Source organism: Ictidomys tridecemlineatus, chromosome 4 (assembly GCF_052094955.1).
Source record: "Ictidomys tridecemlineatus isolate mIctTri1 chromosome 4, mIctTri1.hap1, whole genome shotgun sequence".
Taxonomy (NCBI): Eukaryota; Metazoa; Chordata; class Mammalia; order Rodentia; family Sciuridae; genus Ictidomys; species Ictidomys tridecemlineatus.
In genome coordinates, this window is record NC_135480.1 from 184,761,975 (window position 1) to 184,786,656 (window position 24,682).

Below are 24,682 nucleotides of genomic sequence, written 5' to 3' on the forward strand. Positions count from 1 at the left end.
TATTGTCTTCTCTTGCTTACTTTAAAAAACATTGCTCAAGGCAAAAATTATCATGTGTTGGTTTCAAAACATAGGTCGATATAAAAGATATAATAACAAAACGAGAAAAGATGGAGGGTTAAATGTAATTATACTCCTTATAAATTTCAAATGTTTTGTAAAAATATTTAAATAAGCATAAAATCAGTATAAATAAAAAACTAATAGATATTACCATGAAATTATTTTTTAAAAGATTTGAGTTAACCAAAGTCAAGAATAGAAAAACCATCAAAAATAATAGATAGAAAATAAATAACACGATAGTACGGTTAGCACCAACCATCTCAATTGTATATTTAATGTAAATAGACTAAATAATCTATTAAAAGGGAGAGACTATGGGATTGTGTTAATATATAATGATATCTATAAGACTTTAAATATAAAAATGTGAATGATTTAAAAGTAAAAGAATTTAAAAGTATGAATTTTGGAAACACTAGTCAGAAGGAAGTTAGAATGTCTATATTAATTGTTAACTTTGAGATAAGAGTGTCATCAGCAGTGAACAAAAGCTTTTTAATACTTTTAGTCAATTAACCAAGAAGACAACAGAACACTAAATGATTACATACATATTAACAAAGCTTCAAAAACAAAAAATGACTAAACTAAATGGAAAGTAAAATCAAGATTTGAGTAGACATTTTATTAGAAATGTATTTGATAGAATAGTAGACAAAATAATTAGTAAGGGCATAGATGATATAAACGCTAACAACCGGTCTATCTAGTAGACAATTTTGCATTTCAACCAGCCTCTGCGGAAAATATTCTTTTCAAAGTGAAAAAGAATGTTCACCAAGACATACCATATGCTAGAGCACAAAACCATCCTCAATGTATATTTTAAAACATAGAAACCATATAAAATATGCTCTTTCTATATAATTAAATTGGAAATTAATACAAAAATATAACTGGAAAATCCCCAAATATTTGAGAATTAGATGACAACCATCATAAATTAAATAATTTATGAGTCAAAAAAGTTCCACAAGAAATTAGGAAGTATATTTAACCAAATGGTGTGTAAAACACAACATACCAAATTTGCAGAATGCAGATAAAGCATTGCTTAGAAGAAAATGTATGTCTTCTAAATAATGTATTAGAAAATAAGGAAGATTGATAACCAAAGCCCTAAACTTTCATCTGAAGAAAATCAAAGGAAAGGCAAATTAAACCCAAAAAGAGTAAAAGGAAGGAAATGGTAAAGAAAAAACAAAAGAAAGTACCCTGATATGCATAAAGGTTATTATTAGATACACACTCATCATACTTTTCTGAGAGTAATGAATGTCCTTATGGAGAAAGAGGAAAACCAGGTAGAATCCATCCATCTTCCCCATTCTCATCCCATCAAAATCATATTATTACCCATCCTAATATATATATATCCTAATATATTATACCCACACTAATCTGATATTCTCAAGTGAAATTAAAGGCAACTATAAAAAACAAAAATAAGACAGTGAAAGTACAAAATTCAGCTACTTGAACTGTGAAATATTGATTGGGGCTCTATTTGTTCTGGAATAGTTTAAAGATTGCCCATTTTACATCATAATACAGTAGAAATATCAAGACAGGCCATATCTCCACCTTTCTTTCCCATGTTAGCAGTCTTCCTCCTCTATTTTAGTCAGCTTTTTCATGGCTATGACCAAAAAACCTGACAAGAACAATTTTAGAGAAGGAAAAGTTTATCTGGGGCTCACAGTTTCAGAGGTCTCAGTCCACAGACAACTGACCCTACTGCTCTGGGCCCCAGGGAAAGAGAGAGAGAGACAGAGACCGAGACAGAGACACTAAGACTCTGACTTGTCTCACCATGGAAGAAATATATACTCCAAAGGCATACCCCCAGTGATCCACCTACTCCAGCCACACCCCACCTGCCTACAGTTACCACTCAGTCCCTATGAGGGATTAACAAACCAATTGGGTTAAAATTCTCTAATCATATCACCTCTAAACCTTCTTGCATTGTCTCATACATGAAATTTTGGGGGACCCATCATATCTAAATCAAAACGTCCTCCTCCTTCAATATTATTACTGAAATCCAGGAACTACTTATGTTTCTAGTTAGTGAGTCCAATATGAGCTTTTTGGTGAATTCTTGCAAAAAGACATAACAATCTGTTTAACATGAACACGTGTGATCATGTTTAATGCACATCTTGGCAAGGTCAGAAGTTCCAATCAATCACCAGGTCTTGAGGCTTTACCTGAACTCTGTAATATGAACTCCTTTATACCAGATGTAAGCATATAGCATCAAGCAATGTTCATTTGATCAGTTAAAGCCCCTGGCCAGGTCAGGCTGTTACTGTTTGTTTTGCTTCTGTTTATTTAATTAGAAGAACTAGAGCACTGAAGGTAAAGTTGAAGTCCTTTTTGTTAATCCTTCCCAAGGTCATTTCTCCTCATTCATGAATTTGGTATATATCCCATTCATATGTTTATAATTTTATTACATCTATGTGTATATAAATGCTGTCACACTGTCTATATCATTCTGTAACTTTTCTTCCATTCTATATAATGTTTATGAGATATACTCATATATGAGATATAATCCATATGGATTTAGTGCATTTTAACAGCTGAATTTTAATTCTATCACAGGAATAAAATACAATTTATATATCCATAGAAATTTAAATTGTTTCCAATTCTTCTCTATCTGAAACAATATTGCAATGCATGTCTTTGTTAGGACTCTTGGTGTACTTGTGCAGGAATTTCTGTAAAAAAAATCCATAAAGGCAGAATTTCTTGGTCCTAAAGCATATGCATTTTCTACTTTCTTAGTGATATTGACAAATTGATTCAAATTTATGTTATTAACAGGGTGGATACTATACTGTAGCTCATACAGCCCTCTCCCTTTTTGATTTATTCATCTGGGTGTCTAATTTGCCTCCCAAATAATATGAGCAGAACAGTACTCTGGTTGGCATATCCTGTCCTGCAACCAAGTTATTCCTCCCCTGGGCTTTTCCATTTGCACTGGTGACACTGCCATCTAATTCAGCTGCTGAAGCCTGGAGCCAGGTGCCATACTTCATTCTCAACTTTCCCTCACCTCCCACATCCCTCTCATCTACGCTACCAACAACATCAACACCAGACTGCACTACCCTTCCGGCCCAAGTCATCTCTGTGGATCCCAGTAGTAGCCCCAGGCATAGAATTCCTTTCTGCATCTCACCACACAGGCACCAACGTGAATTTTTTCCAAAACAGAAATCTAAGCCCGTTGCTTTTCTTCCTTAAAATTCCCATTGTTCTTGGGATAAAATCAAAAATTCGAAATGTGTCTATTTTACACCCTATGATGTTCCTTCATTGTTCAAAATCCTTCATTGTTCCATTTTACATGCTAGGCTATTCCTCAGCTCAGGTGGGGCCCCAGAGCTCAGTGGCTAGAGTGAATGAATCATAGATAAATAGATAGATGGATAAGAAGTTTTCTACTCACTCTTGCCACAATGGTCAGAATCAAAAAAGAGAAATAATAAAAGGGAGGCAGACATACACTTCTTTCTAAAAGAAGAGCAATGGAGTTATCATCTGGATGGTTTTCAGTATCAGCAAATTGTGCAAATTTGGGAAATTCAAGTTGTTGCTAGATAAATCCTTGGCTTGCTAAACACAGTTTGGTTGAATCATTTATGAATTTTCTTATAGTGTATGATAAACTTTTTTGTTATATATACCTTCTCCTTGTAGCATTCCCTAGTCATAAACATTTACCAAATGCTATGGATATTGCATTAAGATCTTGTTGCTAAATTTGCTACTTTTGATTAAATCAATTTGGTTGTCATCATCTTACTGATTTCTTTCCATTTTTTGCCTTATTCATTAAATATTCAAGCATGTTAAATTTTAGAGTGTACAGAAAAGTTTTAAAATGATATGATAAACACATACTCACCATCTAAAGTCATATCTTGTCACATTTGCTTTATATCTCTACATATATATATGTATATATACTATATTCATATTTTTGCTCAAATTAGAGACATTATGATATTTCACTGCTAAGTGTTTCAACCTTTAACTTCTAAAATTAAAGCTTTATTGTACATAATCTCAGTCCCATTATCTTATCCAGAAAATTGATAGCAACTCCCTATATCATCTAATAACTGACCCATATTCAAATTTTTCCTAACTGACCTCACATTATATTTTTTAAATTTTTTTTTCAGGTGAGAATTCATGAGAGGGTCACACCTTCTGCTTAATTGTTACATCTCTTTGACTCTTCCTCCACAGCAGTCTCCCTCAACTGATTTTTCTTTTCATTGCACTGACTTTTGGAAGAGAGGTCAGTTGCCTTCTAATATACCCACGTGGTGTATTTGTCCCATGGTTTCTTAGTGATGTGATTTAGCTCTTTCCTCAATTACCTGTGTTTCCTTTAATCTAAAAGTTAAGGCTAGAAACTTCATAAGATTCAAGTTAAATATGAGGTGTTTTTTTTTTTGCAAGAATAATGGTGATGCTGAGTATTTCGTATTCTTTCATAAAGCACGTGATGTGGGGCTGCTGTGTGATTGGTAACGCCAAATTTCATCACTGTATTATAAAGCTGAGATTTTCCTTTTCCCTTTACAACAAGTAACAGATCTCAACCTAAGCATCTCAGAGAGCTGACCTCGTAGAATGCCTCCCATGTTCCAGGCAGAGGTAATTTTCTAAGTAATCCTAGAAGGTAAGAGTCATTCTGTCCGTTTAAAGATGAAGAAACTGAAGCTCAATTGTTTAGTCACTTTGCCCAAGGAAGGAATCTGCCTCTCAACTGCATTCTTCACAAACTGATATACAGGGATGCCACAGTGAGGAATGTGTTCTTGTTCCTTATCTATTTCCATGGATTTTCCAAGAATAACCAAGATCAGATAAAAATGACAATGATTCTTTTTCCAAAATGTGTAGTTAATCAATTTGATTGACATCATCTTACTAACTGATTTTTCCCATTTTTTTTGCCTTATTTATTAAATATTCAAACATGTTAAATTTCTGAGCATACAAAAAAGTTTTAAAATGATACAATAAGCACTCACATACTCACCATCTAAATTCATATCTTGTCACATTTGCTTTATATCTCTACATATGTGTGTGTGTGTGTGTGTGTGTACACACACTGAATTCATATTTTTGGATAAGTTAAGGATTTATGACTAAAGATTCTTTAAAAACAAATTTATACACTTAGCTCATTTAAAATCAGCAAAAATAGTGTTATTTCTTAAATGCACAACATTTTATCAATAGAAGTAGGACTCCATTTAATTTTACATAGTTATTAACACTAAAGGACAATTTTACAAACCTATTTCCCCACTTGAAGTTAGTGGACAGGAAGCAGAACACCAGCATCAGAATCTCCTCCTCACGTCTGAAAGAACTGCAAGAATGAGGGGTAAGCTAATCTCGGGCTTTACGGATAACAAAATTATTCATTGCTACTATTGCATGAGTATGCCCCCATTCTCTTCCATTTCAGGGAGAAGACACACAACCATTTAAATATGACCTTCACTTTTGTTTTCTCTTTGCACAGACTCTTCCTCAATGGACAGAGATCCTGAGTTGTAGCCTCTGGGTTGGGACTTTCTGGGATTCTGGAAGAAAACACAGGGTAGAAGACAGAGACATTACAAGGGGCAACTACTAGCTGAAAAATAGATGATTACTATCACATGGGAACATGGGAACTTACGTGGTTCTTTTAAATGTAATAAATATTCCTTATACTCAGGTTAGAAATACCAGAATGGTCTACACTTACTGTCTACCATTGCCCCTTGAATTAACTGCCTACAGTCTGACTTCCACTCCCCAAAACCTTCACTTAGAATTGTTTTGTCCTGCCGGGTGAGGTGAGGTGGCGCATGCCTGTAATCCCAGTGGCTCAGAAGGCTGAGGCAGGAGGATCGAAAGTTCAAAGCCAGCCTCAGCAATTTAGTGAAGCCTTAAGCAACTTAGCAAGACCTTATCTCTAAGTAAAATAATAAAAGGGCTGGGGATGTGGCTCAGTGGTTAAATGCCCCTGAGTTCAAAGCACAATCCCTGATACCAAAACAAAACAAAACAAAACAAAACAAAAAAAAAAAAACTGTTTAGTCCTTACATTACTTTCTCTGTAACATTTAATTGTGTTGCATGCTCCTTACTTGGTTGGCTTTCTCTCTCTCTCCCCCCACCCCTCTCTCTCTCTCCTCCACTGTCCCCACCTCTGTTCCTTGGCATTTCATGATGCTTTGCTTCCCTGGCCTTTTTCCTGTGTCTCTGACCATCCCTTTCATACCTCCTTCGCCAGAATTCTCTTTGTCTGCCTCACACGGTGGTATTCCCTAGGGTCATGTCCTTGGCCATCTTCTCAGTTTGCATGCTCTTCCTGGATGATCTCATCACTACTGTGGCTTCAACCGTGGATTATGCTTGGATGAGTCCCAACTCTGTCTTGGAGATGCAAATCCCCACAGTTCTCCCATGGTCAACAGATTCATAAGCATGACTTCCTATGGTACATTCCCACCGTAGGTCCTCAGTGAAGCTTAGCACATCCCAAACTAAACTCATCGCATTCCCTTTCTCCATCCCCCAACCTGCTCCTTCTCACTTATTCCTTATTTGCCTGAGTGTACCACCTCCCTCCCACTCCCTCAAGCAGAGAATGTGGGATTCATCTTCTGACTCTTCTACTCCCTCCCCAACCCACATCCTGTGAATCACTAAGTCCTGTGGGACTATTACTTAGATACCTTTTTTGTCCTTCTCTTTCCCTTCTGACCCATAACCCATTACCCTTCTCCATTTGAGGACTAGATTTCCTAATTAGTCTCCCTGTTCCTCTCTGTGTTCCCTCTATCCCCAACAGTCTTCTACAGACAAGTGTGTCTACATAAGCCACAAATCTGGTGATACTGGTCCTTTATTTAAAACACTGATTTGAACTCCGGCTGTCCTTGGATAAAATTTGAGTTCTTTTGCATAGAATGAAAGATCCTCCATGATCTGTCTCCTCTATGCTTTCTAGTGCCAATTCAGTCCAACTTCTTTTGTCAAGCTGAATTATCTATTCTTGAGAAGGGGTGGTACTCCCTTCTCTGTGTACATACTCTGTGTACTCTCCCTTCTTTCTGTACATACTTCTCACTTTTGTTGAAGAGGGTGTTTCCCAAACTTTCTTGGCTCACTTGCATATGCCCTTCAAGATTAATCTCAGATATCACCATGTGCAAGAAGCTTGGCAAGTAGCCTTTTTTGACCATTGTCTCATTTGCAGATTTGCAATTCTAAGTAATTAAACATGCCCATCTTTAGCAATGGTTTGTCTAATTAAAAATGTTGGTTCCTATATTATATATGTTTACTTAGAGTGTGTGAGGGAATTTTGACTGTCTCTTCTAATTACTTCTTCATTTCTTGTTGGGCATGGATTCCAATTCTTAACCCAAGAGGCCTGGATAAGCCCTGGCACCTGACTAGTTCTGGGCTTCACCCATTCATGAAAAGCTAAATTCTGCCTATATTTCTTATCCATTATTCCAGACAAAAGTGCCACATTCGGTTATGCAGGTTGTGTGTTGTGTACATCTATACGTGGAACCCACGTGGAGATTACAAGAGTTCTTTCTTTATAGCAAATGGTCACCTGAATCCAGAATGTCACAATCTACTACTTAACACTCCAGCTACATTCAATGAATTGAACCACCTTGTATGGTAAAATTATCCCTTGTTGGTATTTCATCAGGAAATTATATTTTGATTAAATATTTGGACATCCCTCTCAGGGGGAAGCCCTATATTCAGCACAAGGCAGCAATGTATGAAGGGAAAAAAAATCAACTTAACATTTTGAAGTGAAATCTGAGTTTGAATTTTTGTTCTGCTTATTGTATAGCCCTAATTAATCCCTTTAATCTCTTTGATGCTTATGTCCCCTTTTTACTGTAGAGATAACAGAATTAAATAAGTTAATGTATATAGCCCATCCAGCACTGACTCTGAATAGTTTGTTTCCTATTCCTCCAATCCAACAGGTTTTGAGTCATAGGATTCCATAGACCAAAGTATAACAAGGACACATACCATCTATTGACTTGACCATTCTAAGTACCTGCCCCATCTGGACATTTACAATATCCAAAACACAAAAGAATAAAAAGGATATTGATCAGAAATCATCTGGTTATGTTCTGGGTTCTCTAGTTATATGTTCTGGGTTCAGGGGAAGAGAAGTTTCAGTTAAAAATCACTGCCAATTTCATTTTTCAGTTTGGCTGGGAATTATTGTTGCCTTTCTACTTATTTACTATTTTTATTGTGTGAGTTCACAACAAACATCTGGTTTCTCTCTTTTAGCTGCCACTACTTCTCTCGCTGCTGATGTTGCTAAGACTGTTGGGATAATTTGATTGGCGAAAAGAGGAAATCTAGGATTCTCTTGTCTGCAATAGTTCACGTTATTTGAAAAATATCTCAAAGCAAAGCAACCCAAGCCAGAGATTCTTAAAGGTAGAGTCTACAAAGATGGCATTTGAGAACAGTCAAGGACAATATTTCCAGATTTTGTGAGCAGGTTGGTGGTGGAGCTGGTGGTGGTACGTTTTAGTAATAGATGGAATGTGTTTCCTCTGTGGAGAGAATAGCTATCATTCCTTTGGATTTATGTTCCAGGTAAATCTTTGAACAATTCACTTAGGAAAACATAGCAAGGTTTATAATAGTTAAACCTTCTCACAAGAGCTCAGTCTTAGTTTCTCCCTGCCAAACCACATTGCAATATGAAAGGAGAAACTAACTTATGTGAAGTTCAAAAGATTATACTTTGGGAAAATCTTCCTTAAAAAAAATCAAGAGACCAAAAGGAGTATCAAGAAAGCAATGAAGGATTTTTCCAGCTAGTTGGATTGATTATGGCAATCTTAGTCCTGATTTCACACTTAACATGAAGAGACAAAGAGCTCAGTAGAAAGGACATGGATTTTTTTGAGGCACTGAAATCCTATCTCTGGCATGTTGATAGTCACTAAGGCTATAAAGATAGCTCAGTTTTTTCTTTAGGGCACATGGTAGGATCAAATTTTTCACCCACTTAAAGTCAGCAGTGGCCTAAATATGGCCAATAAAATATGAGCTCAAGTCTGTTGAGTCCCCACTGAACAGCAGAGGTAAGATAGATGCATTCTCTTCTTGTTTTGCCATGCTGATAGCTAATATTTCAATTCTAACTGCAAGTCAGCCTGGGACCCAGAATGGGGACCATGACACTGCAACGCAGGTGTCCCCAGGGACTCTCAATGTCATGCTTAAGTAGCACAAGAGTAAATTAAACTTTTATTATTTGCTGTCCCTATGATTTGGGGGTTGTCATTGTCACATAATCCGGTCTGTGCTGACAAACATCAAATCCTTTTGTGGGATATCGGAAAACTATTTTTTTCCTCTTTGAACATCATGTTTCTCATGATGTTCAAAAACGGAGATAATTGTAAAAATAGCTACTGTCATCAAAGAATCTAAAATTAGCACATAAATAGTAAATCCTCTTAACAATGGTTAGTTCTTATCCTTGCCAGATCTCTATTGCTAAGGATGGAGGACTTTGTCTTCCCAAACTAACTTCGCCGGAATGTATTTCCTTCACAAGGTCTGGCCTTGGATTAAGTCCCAAGAATAACAAAAATCTCCAATATAAACTTTATCAACAGATTTTCACTAAGAAGCAGAATCTATTTGCTTAAACATTAGCTAATAAAATCAGAGGACTTAAACTAAAGAATTTTACAGCAGACAAGTGTCAAGTCAAGATTTGATTCCCACTGACCACCTGTCTGTGTCCCCTAGGAGACTGGCATTTTCCAGTCCGTCTTCCTTCCCTTATAGGCAGTTCCCAGATCGTTCCTGTTTGTGATGTGTGGTTACCAGATCAAACTTTAAGCACTACTCTGTGAATAAGGACCTGACTGTGAGTAAGATCCCCAGGGTTCTTCTACCCACAGAACAGTCTATCTTCTTATTTTTCTAATACCAAAACAGATCTCCCTACAACTCTCTCCTACGCTCCAAGTTCCATCTCCTAAAATAAAGCAGAACATTCCTGCGTGTTCTTCTGTGGGGATTAGAACATCATCAACTCTCCTCACGGGACCCCATGTCTAAATTCCTCATTTCTTGTCAGAACTATAGTTTTCATTATCACTCTTAAAATAGGGTGCATAGAAACATTTTGTCAAGTAAAGTGAATTTTGTTTTTGGTGTAAATACCATCTATTGTGGTAATGTTTGATTCTTCAATGCCTATCAAGGTTTCTGGCTCACCCCAAGGGCATAGTAAATATGACTGAGTAAATGCATGAATATAAACAGTACTGCTGGCCTGGTCCACACCAGTTCATCTGAACCCACATCTCTTTATCATGACCACAGACCTCCTCTGTCCCACCAGCTGTCACTGCCACTTCTTTCCCTGTGTGTGACCACACAGGAAAACATCTGACCGCTCTGTGCCTTATCAGACCAGTAGATTCTATGTGAGACTAGTGATGCAAGCTCATCCTCCTGAGCACTCTGTGCAGCTGCTTTGGTGGCCTCCTTCATGCTGCGGTACCCTGGGACCTATCTCAGCACTTACCACTTGCCTAGGCAGTGAGTGGAAAGTAGGGTCTTCTCCCAGCCTCAGTACATCTGTGAAATCTATTCCGTTCCTCCTCCAGACTCACCCCGTTTCACCCACCCACCTGCACTCTGTACCTCTGTCCGTGTTCTTCAATTGCACTGTTGTCTTCTGGTTCCCAGAAGATGCTATGTGCCCCTCTGCCTCAAGGCCTTTGCACATGCTCTTCCCTCAGCTTGAAAGGTTCTCTCTCCTGCTACTCCTCTCCCTCTAGTTGAAGCTTACACTCATCTGCACCCCAACACTGTTTCCTCAGTAGAGTCATCCCTACCTCCAGACTTGGACTGGGTGTTAGTTGATTTTCTGTTGAGAGCCACAGCCAAAGGGGCCCCAGAAAACTTCTAGCTGCCAGCTGATTGGCTCTTCTGCGGTGATGCTCATTGGGCTGTTTCCCCCGCCCTTTCAGAAGACGTAACTGCTCATTGGGGGATTCTTTTGGCTCCACCCACACGACCCAGCCAATCAGCCTCAAGAGCAGGAGGAGTGGGGATGGAGAGGCTTATGGGAAGATGGTGGTGGCAGTTGGGCTCTGAGGGAATTCCTGAAGAGCTCTTTTGGTGCACATGTGTTCTAAAAATAAAGTTTGTTTCTGCTTGATAAGTGGCTCATTAATTCTGCGCAATTTTCCTAGAATTATACACCTATCCTTCAGAGAATTCATCATTGTTTGCCAGTGTTCAGTGGTTCATGTCCATTTCTAAGTTCCAGGAGTGCAGGGGTTTTATTTATTTTGGTCATTGTAGAATCCACAGTGTCTAAAAGAGCGACAGACATGTATTATGCACTTAAGAACCATGTGTTGAAAGAATGTGTCAGCATCTTCCTGTTTCACAAAACACATGCTCCATGAAGACACATAGTGGTGTTTTATTGTTGTTGTTGTTTGTTGTTATTGTTGTTTTGCAGAGGATTGAACCCAGGGGTGCTTTATCACTGAGCCACATCCTCATCATTTTTATTTTTTATTTTTGAGACAGGGTCTCACTAAGTTGCTCAGGGTCTTGCTAGGTTGCTAAGGCTGGCCTTGAACTAGCAGTGCTCCTGCCTCAGTCTCCAGAGTCACTGGAATTACAGACATGAACCCAGAATACAGTGTCATTTTTACAGATCACTGTAATTCTCAGGAAGAACCCACATATTATGTGGCACAAAGCAGGTACTCAATAATAATGAGGATAAATGAAGAAGAAAAGCAACATAAGGAGAAGGAACAACAAAAAGAGGAGACATAACCAGTAACTGCACCCCCTGTACTCTCAGAAGTATCTCAATTTGGAGGGAAAAAAATGTTATGGACACCATAGTTATCTCTCATTAATGTTTTAAAGACTTTTGTAGGTTAGAGAGCAAGGGATGAGAGAGAGATTAGGACTTGGAAATTTTCCTTATCACTACAGAGGAGTTACAGGCAATCAGAAACCCCAATAGGACAATTTCATTTCTGATGGTCCCTAAGGAGTCTTGAGGAGTCTCTGGGGGTTTCTGAATCTCAGCATGCTGTATCCAGCTGCTGTGGAAGCTCAGATCTGGACTTGGTTTCCTTGTTCTACTAGTGAAAAATAAAAATATCTCCAAAACATTCCCCTACCTTATAACACACACACACTAATGGGGATGTCTTAGCCCATTTGAGCTTCTGTAACATACTATCAACTGAGTAGTTTACAAATAACAGAAATATATTTATCAGAGTTATGAAGGCTGGGAAGTCCATGATCAAGGCCCGACAGACTCAGTGTCAGATAAGGCCTGCTTCCTGGCTCATAAATGGGCATCTACTCACATGGCAGAAGGGATGAGGGATCCCTGTAGGACCCCTTTTATAACAATATTAATCCTATTTGTGGGGGCAGAGCCCATTCAACCAAACCACTTCCCAGAGGCCTTGTTTCCAAATACCACCACACTGGGGATTAGGTTCTGAATTTAGGAGAACTCAGACATTCAATAGATAGCTTTCAAGAACAGAAAAAAGAGGTCTATGACTTTTTATAATTTCTCCAATCTCCATGGATTCTGTCTTCAAAGTTCCCATCGAAGGCTAGTTCATATTCCCAGGATGAGCCTGAAGGAAATCTTGAAAGACATGTTTGAGCCCAGGTCTAAAGGAGTAAAAACGACTCTGCCTTGTCCCCTCACCTTACTTTATAGCAAGGTTTTCAAAAGTCGAAATGCTGTGCAGGTTTGTTATAACAGTTAATAGCAGACAGAGTTCCTGAACTTTAGGTCCTGGGAATCCCCCTAAGTCTTAGTTCAAAATCTACCTCCCAATGTCCAATGTAGCCTCTTTTTTTAAAACTAGGTACGTTCAGGGTAAACAAATATAATGATAGTTTCCTCTAGTTGGGGTGCCCAGGAAGCCACTGAAACCCAGCTTCTCTTTCCACATACTAGTGAGTTCCTGAACATATTCAGCAAGTGCAAATACTTCCAACACACACACACACACACACACACACACACACACACCATTGCCAATATTTCTATTTGAATATTGTATACAAATGTTCAGATGACACCTGGATATTTGTTGATAGGTAAGAATATTTTCACTTTGGGTATATAGATATGATCCAACAAATAAATAAATAAATACACTTATATGTATATATTTATATGGATGTATTCACTGATTAATTCACTCATTCATCCATTCAAAAATATATACTAAGTATCCACCATGAGCTCAACTCTGTTCTAATAGCTTTCAATACATTAATGAGTAAATCCAATAGCCCTGCCCAACTTTAACAATTGCATCTCAGTGGGAGCAAAAGTAAAAATCAAGCACAATAAATAAGTTAATCAAATGATCTCCTAAAGGTGGAAAGTGCTATCTTGGAGTAAGACAGATCAGGGACATGGATGGCAGCGGGGCGGGGGGGTGGGGGTTGTACAGGTTTGATTGAGTGACAAGAGTCATTATATAGATCTCATTGAGAAGCTGGTATTTGAATAGAAACTTAAAGGAAATGAGGAAATAGTATATTTGGGATCTACTGGGAATGGTGTTCTAGTTACAGGGAACAAGCAGTGCAAAGACACTGAGGTGGGAATGCACCTGACATTTGTGGAACAGCAGGGAATAGCTTGGAGTATAATTATGGAAGATAAGAGTATTAGAGTAACAGAGAATGCAGCTAGAGATGAAGAGGCCCAGATCCTGTGATGCACAGAGATATTGTATGTAGATGCTGTGCATGTGCGCATTAGACACATACTTGGATGTGTTTTTACTTTTAATTTTAAATGTATCTATAGTCCTACATGTGTTTTCTAGTGTCTAAATATCCATTGTAGACATGTGGGTAAATAATATGTTATATTTGTGTGGCAGCTTGATTGTGTCTCTATATGTTGTATTATGGTATTAGGTGTTCATTCATATATCTATTGTGCAATTGAATGCATATGAGACTTTATGGATGTGTGTAGCATCTCTTGTGTGTACCTGTGTCCTTTATACTACACTAATATACATGTTTATATGTATTTAAGGCACATGCATGTCTAAATAGCTATTCATCATGTCATATGACAGAGAAGTCTTGGGTGTGTGTATTTATGTGAATTGTCCATGCAATCATGGGCTCTTCTGCAGGTACCTGGCAGGAGGCAGGTGCCCACATCATAGCTCCTGATGATTTTTTTCTCTGAAGAGCAAAACACCCTAAAGCAGAAAGCACTGGGGCTGACAAAACAAGCAAGTGCAGACAGGTTTCAAAGACTATAGGTCTTAAGTCATCAGACACCAGAAGACACCAAAGCTATGACCATCTGATTCCAGAGAATAGGCAAGGAGGTTGTGACACAGATACACCATTGGCCCGATTCCGGTGCTCACTCATTTCCCACAGGCACTAGAACTGTCACATCCTACAAGAATGCAATAAGAAGAATAAGAAGAAAACACATCTTGTTTATTTTTTTCCCCTCAACTTGTTGCAGGCAAATAAATTGCTGATCCATTTGGGTTTTAATTTGAGATTTTATTCTTAAAAAGCTCGGTGTATATAAGGTGAAATGTGAGAACTTCTTCTTCTTCTTTTTTTTTTTTTTTTTCATTTTCCATTCTTGCCAAAGTTGTAAACCTAAGGCCAAGTTAATTAAAGTCAATGGAGAATGTATTTTTTTTATTAAACTTTTTCTTTCTATTGATTTTTCTCTCTCATACAAATAGTACAGACTTAGTTCTCAAAATCAAAAACACTAGAGCAAGGAAAAGGAATAATCAGACTCCCAAGATGATTTACAAACTCCAGCATAGGATTTCAGAGGTGGCTGAACTGGCAAGATGGTGAGAATCTAGGTCAGCTAAGAACAGACAGACCCAATTCTGTGCCAGCTGAAGTGTGTGAGGCCAGACTCCCAGGTATATTTGGCTTGCACAAAGCCATATTGGTTTCTTGAGCTTCTAAACATGTGGACCATTGCAACAGTCTCCCAGTTTTTCCTCCCACTCAGAACATTCCCACTAATCCTTCTCCATTCAGTACCTCAATTCACCTTTAGCTCAAGCAAAAAGTCTGATGATATAATTTGTAGGCTCAAAGTCTTCAATGGCTTCCTCTAACCAAGGGTCAGCAAACTAGATTCCGCAGGTCAAAACCAAATTGCCACCTATTTTGGTAAATAAAGTTTTATTGGCACACAGCCATGCTCATTTGTTCGTGTATCGTCTGTGGCTGCATTCCCACTACAACAGCAGAGTCAAAGAGTTGTGGCAGAGACCATCTGGCCTGCTCAGCCTAAAATATTTACTATCTGTCCTTTTATAGAAAGACTGTGTCAATCCCTGCTGTAACCATTAAAAAAAAAAAGAAGCATGATCTCAGTCTAGCATTTAAGGCCTTTGAGACAATGACCACAAGCTGGCTTCCCACTGTAATTCCAATACTTCTTAACATTGCCCATGCTAGAGTCAACTGGGACTGGTGGTGTCCCCCAAACACCTATTGGCAGGGTTAGGTTGGCCCATGGCCATTTTCTCTTCTTCTGATAACACCCAAGTTTTTCTTTGAGAAATTGCCTCAACCCTCAGTTTTTATGGTTCTAGGGGAGTTAATGCTACTTCCAGTCCCACCTCACCTCCCAGCCCCAGAAAAGAATCCTTGGCAAGATCTGGCAATCTGAATATTCCACTCTATTTATAATAGTCAGTGCCTAAGTCAGCGTACGACCAAAGCTAACCAACAGGGTGTAGTTCTGGACTTTTTTTTTGGAACTATTAGGAATAAGAAACTGTTTCTCCCCTCAACACACACACACACACACACACACACACACACACACACACACACACCAAATTCTTAAATCTATCAACTGTAACTTAGCACTGGGCAAAGTTATTTTGAGAATGAAGCTGATGCAGAGGGAGAGAAACACAGCCAAGACACAGAGATAGAAAAGGACTCCATTTTTTTTTATTTGTTCTTTTTAGTTGTACATGTCAGTAAAGTCCATTTGATATGATTATACAGGCATGGAATATGTTTTATTCTAATTAAGACCCCATTTTTGTGGATGTACCTGATGGTGGGATTCACTGTGTTATATTCGTGTATGTACATAGGAAAGTCATGTCAAGATTCACTCCTCTGTCTTTCCTTTTCCTATGTCACCTCCCTTCCCTTCATTCCCTGTTGTCTAATCCACTGAACTTTTCTTCTTCCCCTCTGACCCTCTTGTTTTGGGTTAACATCACATATCAGAGGGAACCTTCAACCTTTGGTTGGAGGGATTGACTTATTTCATTTAGAGTGAGAGTCTCCAGATCTATCCATTTACCAGCAAATGTCATAAAGAGGGACTCCATTTTTAACAGCCTGTCTTCAGGTACCAGGTCCTAGCCATACCTGAAGCTCCACTGCTTATGCACTCTTCTAGCCAGGTATTTCAACACTGTGACAAAAAGACCTGACAGGAACGACAAAGAGGTGGACAAGCCTATTTTGGCTCACAGTTTTAGAAGTACAGTCCATGGTTGGCTGACCACAGAGCCAGAGGTGAAGCAGAACTTACACAGAACGGCATAAGAAAGCAGCCCAGGACATGGCAAAAAGGCGGCAGAGAGATCTGCATACAACAGGGACAAAATACAAACCCCAGAGACATGCCCCCAGTGACCTACTTCCTCCAGCCACACCCTACCAGTCAACAATTACCACCCAATTAACCCATATCAGTGGACTAATCCTCTGACGAGGTTGACACTCTCATAATCTAATCATTTCGACTCTGAACATTCTTGTGTTATCTCACACATGGGTTTTGGGGGGTACCTCCTATCCAAACCATAGCATGCACTTTCCTTTTACAGGTACCATTAAGGTCCCTTTTTGTTTTCTGAAATGGTTTGAACGAAATTCTGTCACTAGCAATTTAAATAGTCCTGATGCAAACACTCTTCCTGGCTCTGCACCTGCATATCTTTTACTCTATCTTCTTGTCCCTTGAACCCTTGAATGCCTTCTTCCTGCTTCTCCTTGACCACATATTTTTATGGAACGTTTCAAAAATGTGCATGTCATCATTGCACAAGGATCCTAGTGATCTTCTCCAATATCATTCCAGTTTTGGTGTATTTGCTGCCAAAGTGAGCACCTGACCACATCTTGTCCAACTTTAAAGGCTTGTCTTAAACCTCATCTGCTCTATGATGCTTCTCCTGACTACTCACTTTTAAGCTTCATATATTTTTTCTGCCTTTCTTATCATCTGAGCTATGCCTTGTACCTTGCACTAAATGCATTAAGATGTGTATTGAATAAACAACCAAATAACTGATATCGAAAGAACATTTTCAATCATATATTTGGGGTGAAGGTGCTGGGGGAATTGGAAGTACTTCGGACTGGAGCATATTTTCATCTAATCTCATAAAATGAATTCTGATTTTTAATGTATTAAGCTTTCAGAAATGTTGCAAAAACAGTTCCTCTATCCTCTTTACACAGGTTTTACTCAATTCCAAACTTTGGTTATATTTGTGCCCTTCCCCCCCCCCTCTCTCTCTCACACACACACACACACACACACACACACACACACACACACACACACACACACTTTCCAATGCATCTCATGGTGAGGAATCTAAATTCATCTATCCACCCCTAGTGATGCCAAACTTTGAGCATCTAGTCAAATTGCTTTTTGCTAGATTTTTTTTTATCTCTGTGACTGATTTTATAACAGTCACAAACTAACCAATATACTATACTTCAACAAAACTCTACACACCTACTTTATCACCCATTAATTTCTTTCTGGAGTAACCTTCACCAGGATGGTTGTCAAATGATGATTTTCTATCTTTCTCATCTCTCTACATCTTTTATTGACATTTACTATAAGAAAGACTTAAGACTTCTCTCCCTCTGTCTCTCTCTGTCTCTCCCTCCCTTTCTGCCACCCTGATTTCTTCCCTCACCTCTTTCTTTTCTCAATATGGACTCAAGGATTACTATTTTATGCAGCAGGAGCTAATCTGTTACAATCATTATTTATTTTAATGCTTAAACTTGCCCGGATTTAGCCAGTAGGAGTCCCTTCAACCTGACTCCTATTTCCTTTTGAATTGTTCCTATATTCTTATAGCACCTTTCCACTTTCTGTTGACAAAAATATTTGGGGCTCATCTACCACTCCTCCTGCCCCAGCCTTGAAATCAACCCTTTTTCCATGAGGCCTTGGTTCCCTTTAATGGAAAATTCTAGTTCGAAAGCGAGATATGGGATCTCAGTGTCTACAGTGTTACTAGATAACATTTTTTTTTCCAGTGCCTTTCAGTAGGTGAAGGGAAGGAAAATGGGAGTGTATATAATACACTGACACATAGGCATATACATAGATACAGAATATACATCTATGTTTATTTCTACATATTTGAAATAAACAATGCTATGAGTTTACTTCTGTGTTTCCAATTCCAATCTAACACTTTGGGTTTTCCTTCTGGATTTCCTGTTTCCATGTTTGTAAATCTCTTTTCTATCTTCAATATTGACTCTGATATTTTAACAGATGACAAGGGTCTTTTCTTGCCTTTGCTTTCACTAGAAAGCTGCTAATGTGTTCAAATTGCAGGGACCCGATAAATCAGTGCTGTTCGTTAGTGCCTGGGTCAGGGGTGACCTTGGTTTTGGCAATGAAACAACTAACTAGATAAACTTTAGGAAATCAGGAGACCAGGTGTGGGCGTCACTGTCTGACTCAGTACATGACAGAAGAACCTCTTCAACTGGCCTTACAGGCTTCTTAAAATGAGGAATGAAAAAATATTCTCAAAGTCTCTCTGAGGTTTTCCAGAGACAGGTGCTATATAAATTCAAATGTAATCATCATTGCTGTGTGGAAAATTTTTTCTCCATCCATCTTGCAATACAATAGATGAAGACTATTTTTGAGGATCACTGCTGTTCTCAGACTTCTAAACAAGGAAAGCAGCTAAATATTGCATTAGGTGCAACAGCATCAGTCAAAATGAATTACAAACAACCCTCAACTTCCATATTTAAAATTTTTCTTTTACTTAAAAATATACAGCATGACAGAGGAAATACCCATGAACTTATCTTGCTGCTTGATGCAGGGAATGCTCTCAACTCTGGATCCCGTGGGGCAGGCAGTCTAGGGGGAAACAATAAACAACAAGCCCTAAGTGTCCAGGTGGCCTTCATCATAGATTGCTCTGTCTTCTCTTCAGTTTGCAATATCACAGAAAGTGATGCTGTCTCCTGCTAAGTCCCCTCTTTTGGAAGGAAGAAATTGATTAGGTCCTGGAGGTTTCCACAAATGCATCAAGTGACTTTCTCAGCATCACCTGAAACAGTAAGTGAAGAATCGGGACTCAATCGAAGAACGCTATCGTTTCCATTTATCTAACAGCTGCTTCCTCGCCTCTCCATGTAGATTTCGTAGACGATGATTATTCATGGCTGGCTGTATTTCAGTCATTAAACTTAGAGACATATAGAAGATGTGTGTGTGTTTATTTATTTATATTTCAAGGTTAACAGGTTACAAAAACAGGTTGTAAAACCTGTTTCAAGCCCTGCTAGGATCCTACAGAATAGCCAAGCTAGAAGAACCTTTGGAAATCTTCTTGTCTAAGTGATGAGTTTTACAGTTGAGAATATTTTATACATGAAATTTGTCCAAAACAAGTGCCACTCTTCCATGCTTATCTCCTCTTTCTTGTTATTTGTCACCCTGCATTGAGAAGGTATACCTTGGTTAAGGTTCAGTTCTGGATTTACCTTTCTTTCAGATAATTTTTAACCAAGAGAAGGTGACATACTAACCTTTCCTCTCACTCAGTCCCACACTGCATGCTTGGCATAGTGGAAAGGGCACTATGATGACTAGAATCCTGGCACTGCCAACAACCAGCTGGGTAACCTGCAGTAGTGACATCATGATCTCATTTGAATATGCATACAGGAGTCATTGAAATATGAGTATGGGGATATGCATGTGTTACCTCTCCCTCTAGGTTCCTTGATGGTTGAGTTTTTATCTGACTCACACAGAAACCAGTAACTTACAAGGAATTAATGAACTTTGATTGAATAAATAACATTGCTTAAACAGTCAGGCTACCTTTGTTATATAAACGGTTGTGTTGATTTTACATCAGTGAAATCAAGAGGCATTTTGGTTAAGTGTTTTTATAAAACAGCTGATGATATAGTTAAAAAAAAATCTACATCAGTAATCCCAAATGCTGGTCCTTGGACCAAAAATATAGAAAAAAACCTGGTACCCACCTTCCCAATATTCTGACTCAGTAGATTTTGGTGGGGATGGGGGAGACTCCAAAATTTATACTATTTAATGTATTTACAAGTGATTATAATGTTCAACCAAAATGGGAACGTTTAAGTTTACATTACTTCTGATAGCATCCTCAAGGTTTCCTCTCCCAAATGAATGATTAACTTCATTGAACAACCATAGAGCCTGAGAGGGTTTTTTTTCTTTTTTTCTTTCTTTCTTTCTTTTTTTTTTTCATCACAATCAATGTTTTCTTTCCACATCAAAGATCCAGCTGTTAAGAGAGAGCATTTGGGAAGAACAATGTTCTGAGTGACAAGACAGATTCTAGGATAAACTTAACCAAATATGTGCCAATTAAACCCTCTCTGGGTTTTAATTCTCCTGTCTTTAAAACGAGGTCAATTATAACAGCAGCAAGAAGCTAATTTGGAGATTTTGAGGTTGACTTGGCTATTCAGCATCATCCCACTGAAATGTTTCTTGATTTTGCTAAATATAAGTCTATCATAAGCAAAAAACATTTTGAGGGTATCTTGAAAGCAGGTTTCAAAAATACTGTCTGTAGCCGTGTCTTCTGACATTGTTTGGAGGCAGAATCAACAGCTTTGTGTAAACTAAGCTGTAGGCCAAAGAATTCCAAAAGCTCACCCTGGCATCCCTTTATGGCTCAGGGATTGGGAAACTACTCGTGGAAATTCAACTCACACTACCTCTGTGAGCCAAAAGCCTTTGGTTGCAAGCAACAGAAACACAACTCAATTTTTTAGACTAAAAGGAATTAGCAGACTTGCAGCTGAACTTTGAAAATAGCTGATATTAGAGACTGGAATGTTGCAGGAACTCTGCTGCTCCCTGCATGTCACCTCCGTGTGCTCAGCCTCGCTTCCTCCAGACAGCAGGGGACATGGCCGTCCCTTACATTTTCATCTTCATCTTTGTCACCAGGGTGGCGCTGCCCTTTGTCTTGTTACAATTTGGAAATTCTGGGGGAAGGACTCTGGCCTGGCTTGGGTCACATCCACACCCTGAATGGACCATTCATGATAAAGAAGTACTCTGATTGGTAGAACCTATTCATATCATATTTGAGTAAGAGGAAGAACTATTTCCCACTTCCCCAAAGGGTAGGACACTCCTGGGAAAACAGTGCCCAGGAAGGCCCGTGAGTGCCCCCTTGCACCGTCCCATAGGCATTAGGTAGAAGGTATAAGAAAAGGCTTGAGGATTAGCCAACTACATGGGATGTTATGCAACAAAACACATTTTAGTTCTGCCATAAGATAGCTGTGTGGCATTGGCCCACATCATTCATCTCTGTGCATTTTGACTACTTACATGGTGACTATCTTTTCCATCTGACTTGGACTCGTTGAGACTGGACAGCAGATATTTCTCATATTTACATCTGCAGGACTTAGTTCAAAGTTTGGCTCTTCATAGGGACTCAAAATTGTGTTGTTGCTGTTTTTTTAAATCAATATCCAAGCAAAGCTTTATTTTAATTAAATCTGATTTTTGCACATATTAATTATACACACTAAAGAAATTCTCTGTGATATTTTCATACATGTATTAAGTATGTATCGATCTATCCAACCACCCTCCTTCTCCCCTTCATTCCTCCCCCAACACTTCCCAGTCCTTAGCAATCGCTCTTGACCCAAGCAAAGTTTTAGTGCTTATTACTGAGATATTAATAACAAACTTTTTAATGAAGAAAAGAAGACAAAAAGAATAAATAAACAAAAAAGAAAAATAAAGCCAAATGCATACCATGTTTGTTAGAAAACAGTAATGGCATATTTGCCATTAAGCTTCCTACTAGTCAGAGCAAAGATGGGAGATAGACAATTGGGAGTCGTCAGATACATAAATAATAATAACATCAACAACAGGAAGCCTCATTAAACTTCTGATAAAAATCAATAATGTTAGGAATCTATAGGCTACATTTGAAATATACTTATACTAAAATTTATTTATTATTTATCTAAAATTCAGCTTTATCTGGGTGATCTATAACTCATTCCGCAATGCTATCTATAATTAGGTTTTCCATGCCCAAAAGAGAAGAACCAAGCCAGTTGCTCAGGTGAAGTTGAGTTTTTTCCAATAACAGATTTCTCCAGGGCTCCTAATAAAGGTGTAATGAGGTGTTTAATGATGCTTGGTTAACTGAGCTCCCCTCAACTCCCCAGGTCTGGCTTTTCCCCTCTGAACAATGAAGGCATTTGGCTCAATGATCTACAAGTTTCCTCCTTGCACCAATGCCCTATGATCATCTGTCTGTGGTTTTTCATGCCCTGGGAATGTGCTTTTGGACTAGATTGGCTCTGTTGCAACCAGAGGCCACCAACTGGAGTACTTTCACTGAGCTGAATTCTTCATTGCACTGAGGATGTAAACCTTTCATTCCAGCTCTGGCTGTGGCTCTGGAGGGACTGGAGAGCCACTTCTCCCATCTCTCATTGTACATGTACTCCACTGCTAAAGCCCTGGGTCCAGCAGGATCAGCAATGGCTATAGCTTTCTCCAAGGGAGCTTCACTGAGGTCAGGGGTGTGAGTGCTTTTTTAAGAAGCAAAGAGAAGCTTGGAATTCAAAGCAATTCATACCAGCTTGCTCAGCCAGTGATCAGTGAGCACTAAGTCAGACCCACAGCCTTTCTACCGTGGGATGTTGTCTTAGAGAAGTTGGTTCAGTTTTCCCCAGTGGACCCAAGAGTTTAGCAATCTATGATTAGGACTTTTTGCCCAAGGAAAGCTTTCCAAGTTTAGATTTATTTATTTAACCATCATCTTACTGGGATTTTTTTAAAGGTTGCATGAGTGAGATAAAAGAAACCAGAAAATCCTTTCTTCTTCTTGGACCTTGGACCAAACCAGTGAATTTGGTGGCAAGAGGTCAGTCTGGCAAGATCAGTCTTCTAGGCTACTCTTCCAACTTCCTCCCCAGGCTCCTGTCTGCCCTGAGGGCCTGACTCAGCAGACAGCTGTTTGCATTTCCCTGCTTCCCACACTCACTGCCTTGGAGCCTTTCCCTCTTCAGGACCCAGCTCAGGGTCCGGGAAGTCTCTCCTCATTCCCTCAAGTTGAGCTGGCCTTCCAGCCATCTCTGAGTGCCCATAGTTCTTATTAAATAGATCACAGATTACGGTTTACACCTCTTTCATCCAGTAAATCCTAAGGTTCTGATAGGTAGGCATGTTAGTCTGTTCTCTCTCTCTACATACCTTCAGCATTTAATGTAGCACCTAGCATAGAGTTTAGTTCAGTAATGACTTATTGAAAGAAAGAAAAAGGAAAAGAGAATTAAAGGGAGGAAGGAATGGGGGAAAAGGAAGAGTATTTATTTTGCGTGTTTTTTCCAGACAAACAACCAGATGCACCAGATGAATCCCCCTTTTTATCCACCTTTTTGTTCTATTTGAGCCCTCAACAGATGGGGTGATGCCCACCCACATTGGCGAGGGCAGCCACTTCACTCAGTCCACTGATTTAGATACTGCTCTCTGCTGGAAACACCCTGCACAGACACACCCAGAAATAACCAAACACCTGGGCATCCACGATCCAGTCAAGTTGACACACAACATTAACCATCACAGCACTCCATCTCCGGAAGCATGAATACCCATTGATGTTTTGTTTCTTTCAATTGCTCTTCTCTTGGAGATGTCTTTGAATAATTTCATTTCATTGTTCATTGGACTTAGACATAATTCATTTTATTAAGCTCTAATCTTCCTTATCCTGAAGAATTAGGATTATGACTTACCATTGCCTGGATTGTGCCCCAAAGTCTGAATCAAGCCACTTCGGAAGGAAATGTGTCATTATCGCTTTCAGCTTATCTTTTGATTTGTGTCTCTTTACACTTTTTAGGAGGCGTAGGTTCAGGTTCAATGCAATTAAAGTAATTTGGCAGTGACATTCACTTGTGCATCCAGCTGACTCATCAGTGCTGCCAGTTTTCCTTCAAAGTATTTTCATATGTGTTCCATCCCAACTTCCCTGCCATTGCATTGAAACAAACTCAGCCCCTCCTACCTGAGCGATTGCCAGAGCGCCTTGGTGACCCACCATCTTCCATGCTTCTGTCCCTGTGGTCTAATCTCTGCAGCCATCAGAATGGAATTCCT

The 24,682-nt window shown here is 38.9% G+C and overlaps 1 non-coding gene across 1 annotated transcript; it reads right to left on the minus strand.

Moving 5' to 3' along the window:
* Positions 1-17,257: 17,257 nt before the first annotated feature.
* LOC120890123 (U6 spliceosomal RNA) lies at positions 17,258-17,365 on the minus strand. The gene has a single exon (XR_005734372.1). It is a non-coding gene; the product is annotated as a U6 spliceosomal RNA (small nuclear RNA).
* Positions 17,366-24,682: the final 7,317 nt, after the last annotated feature.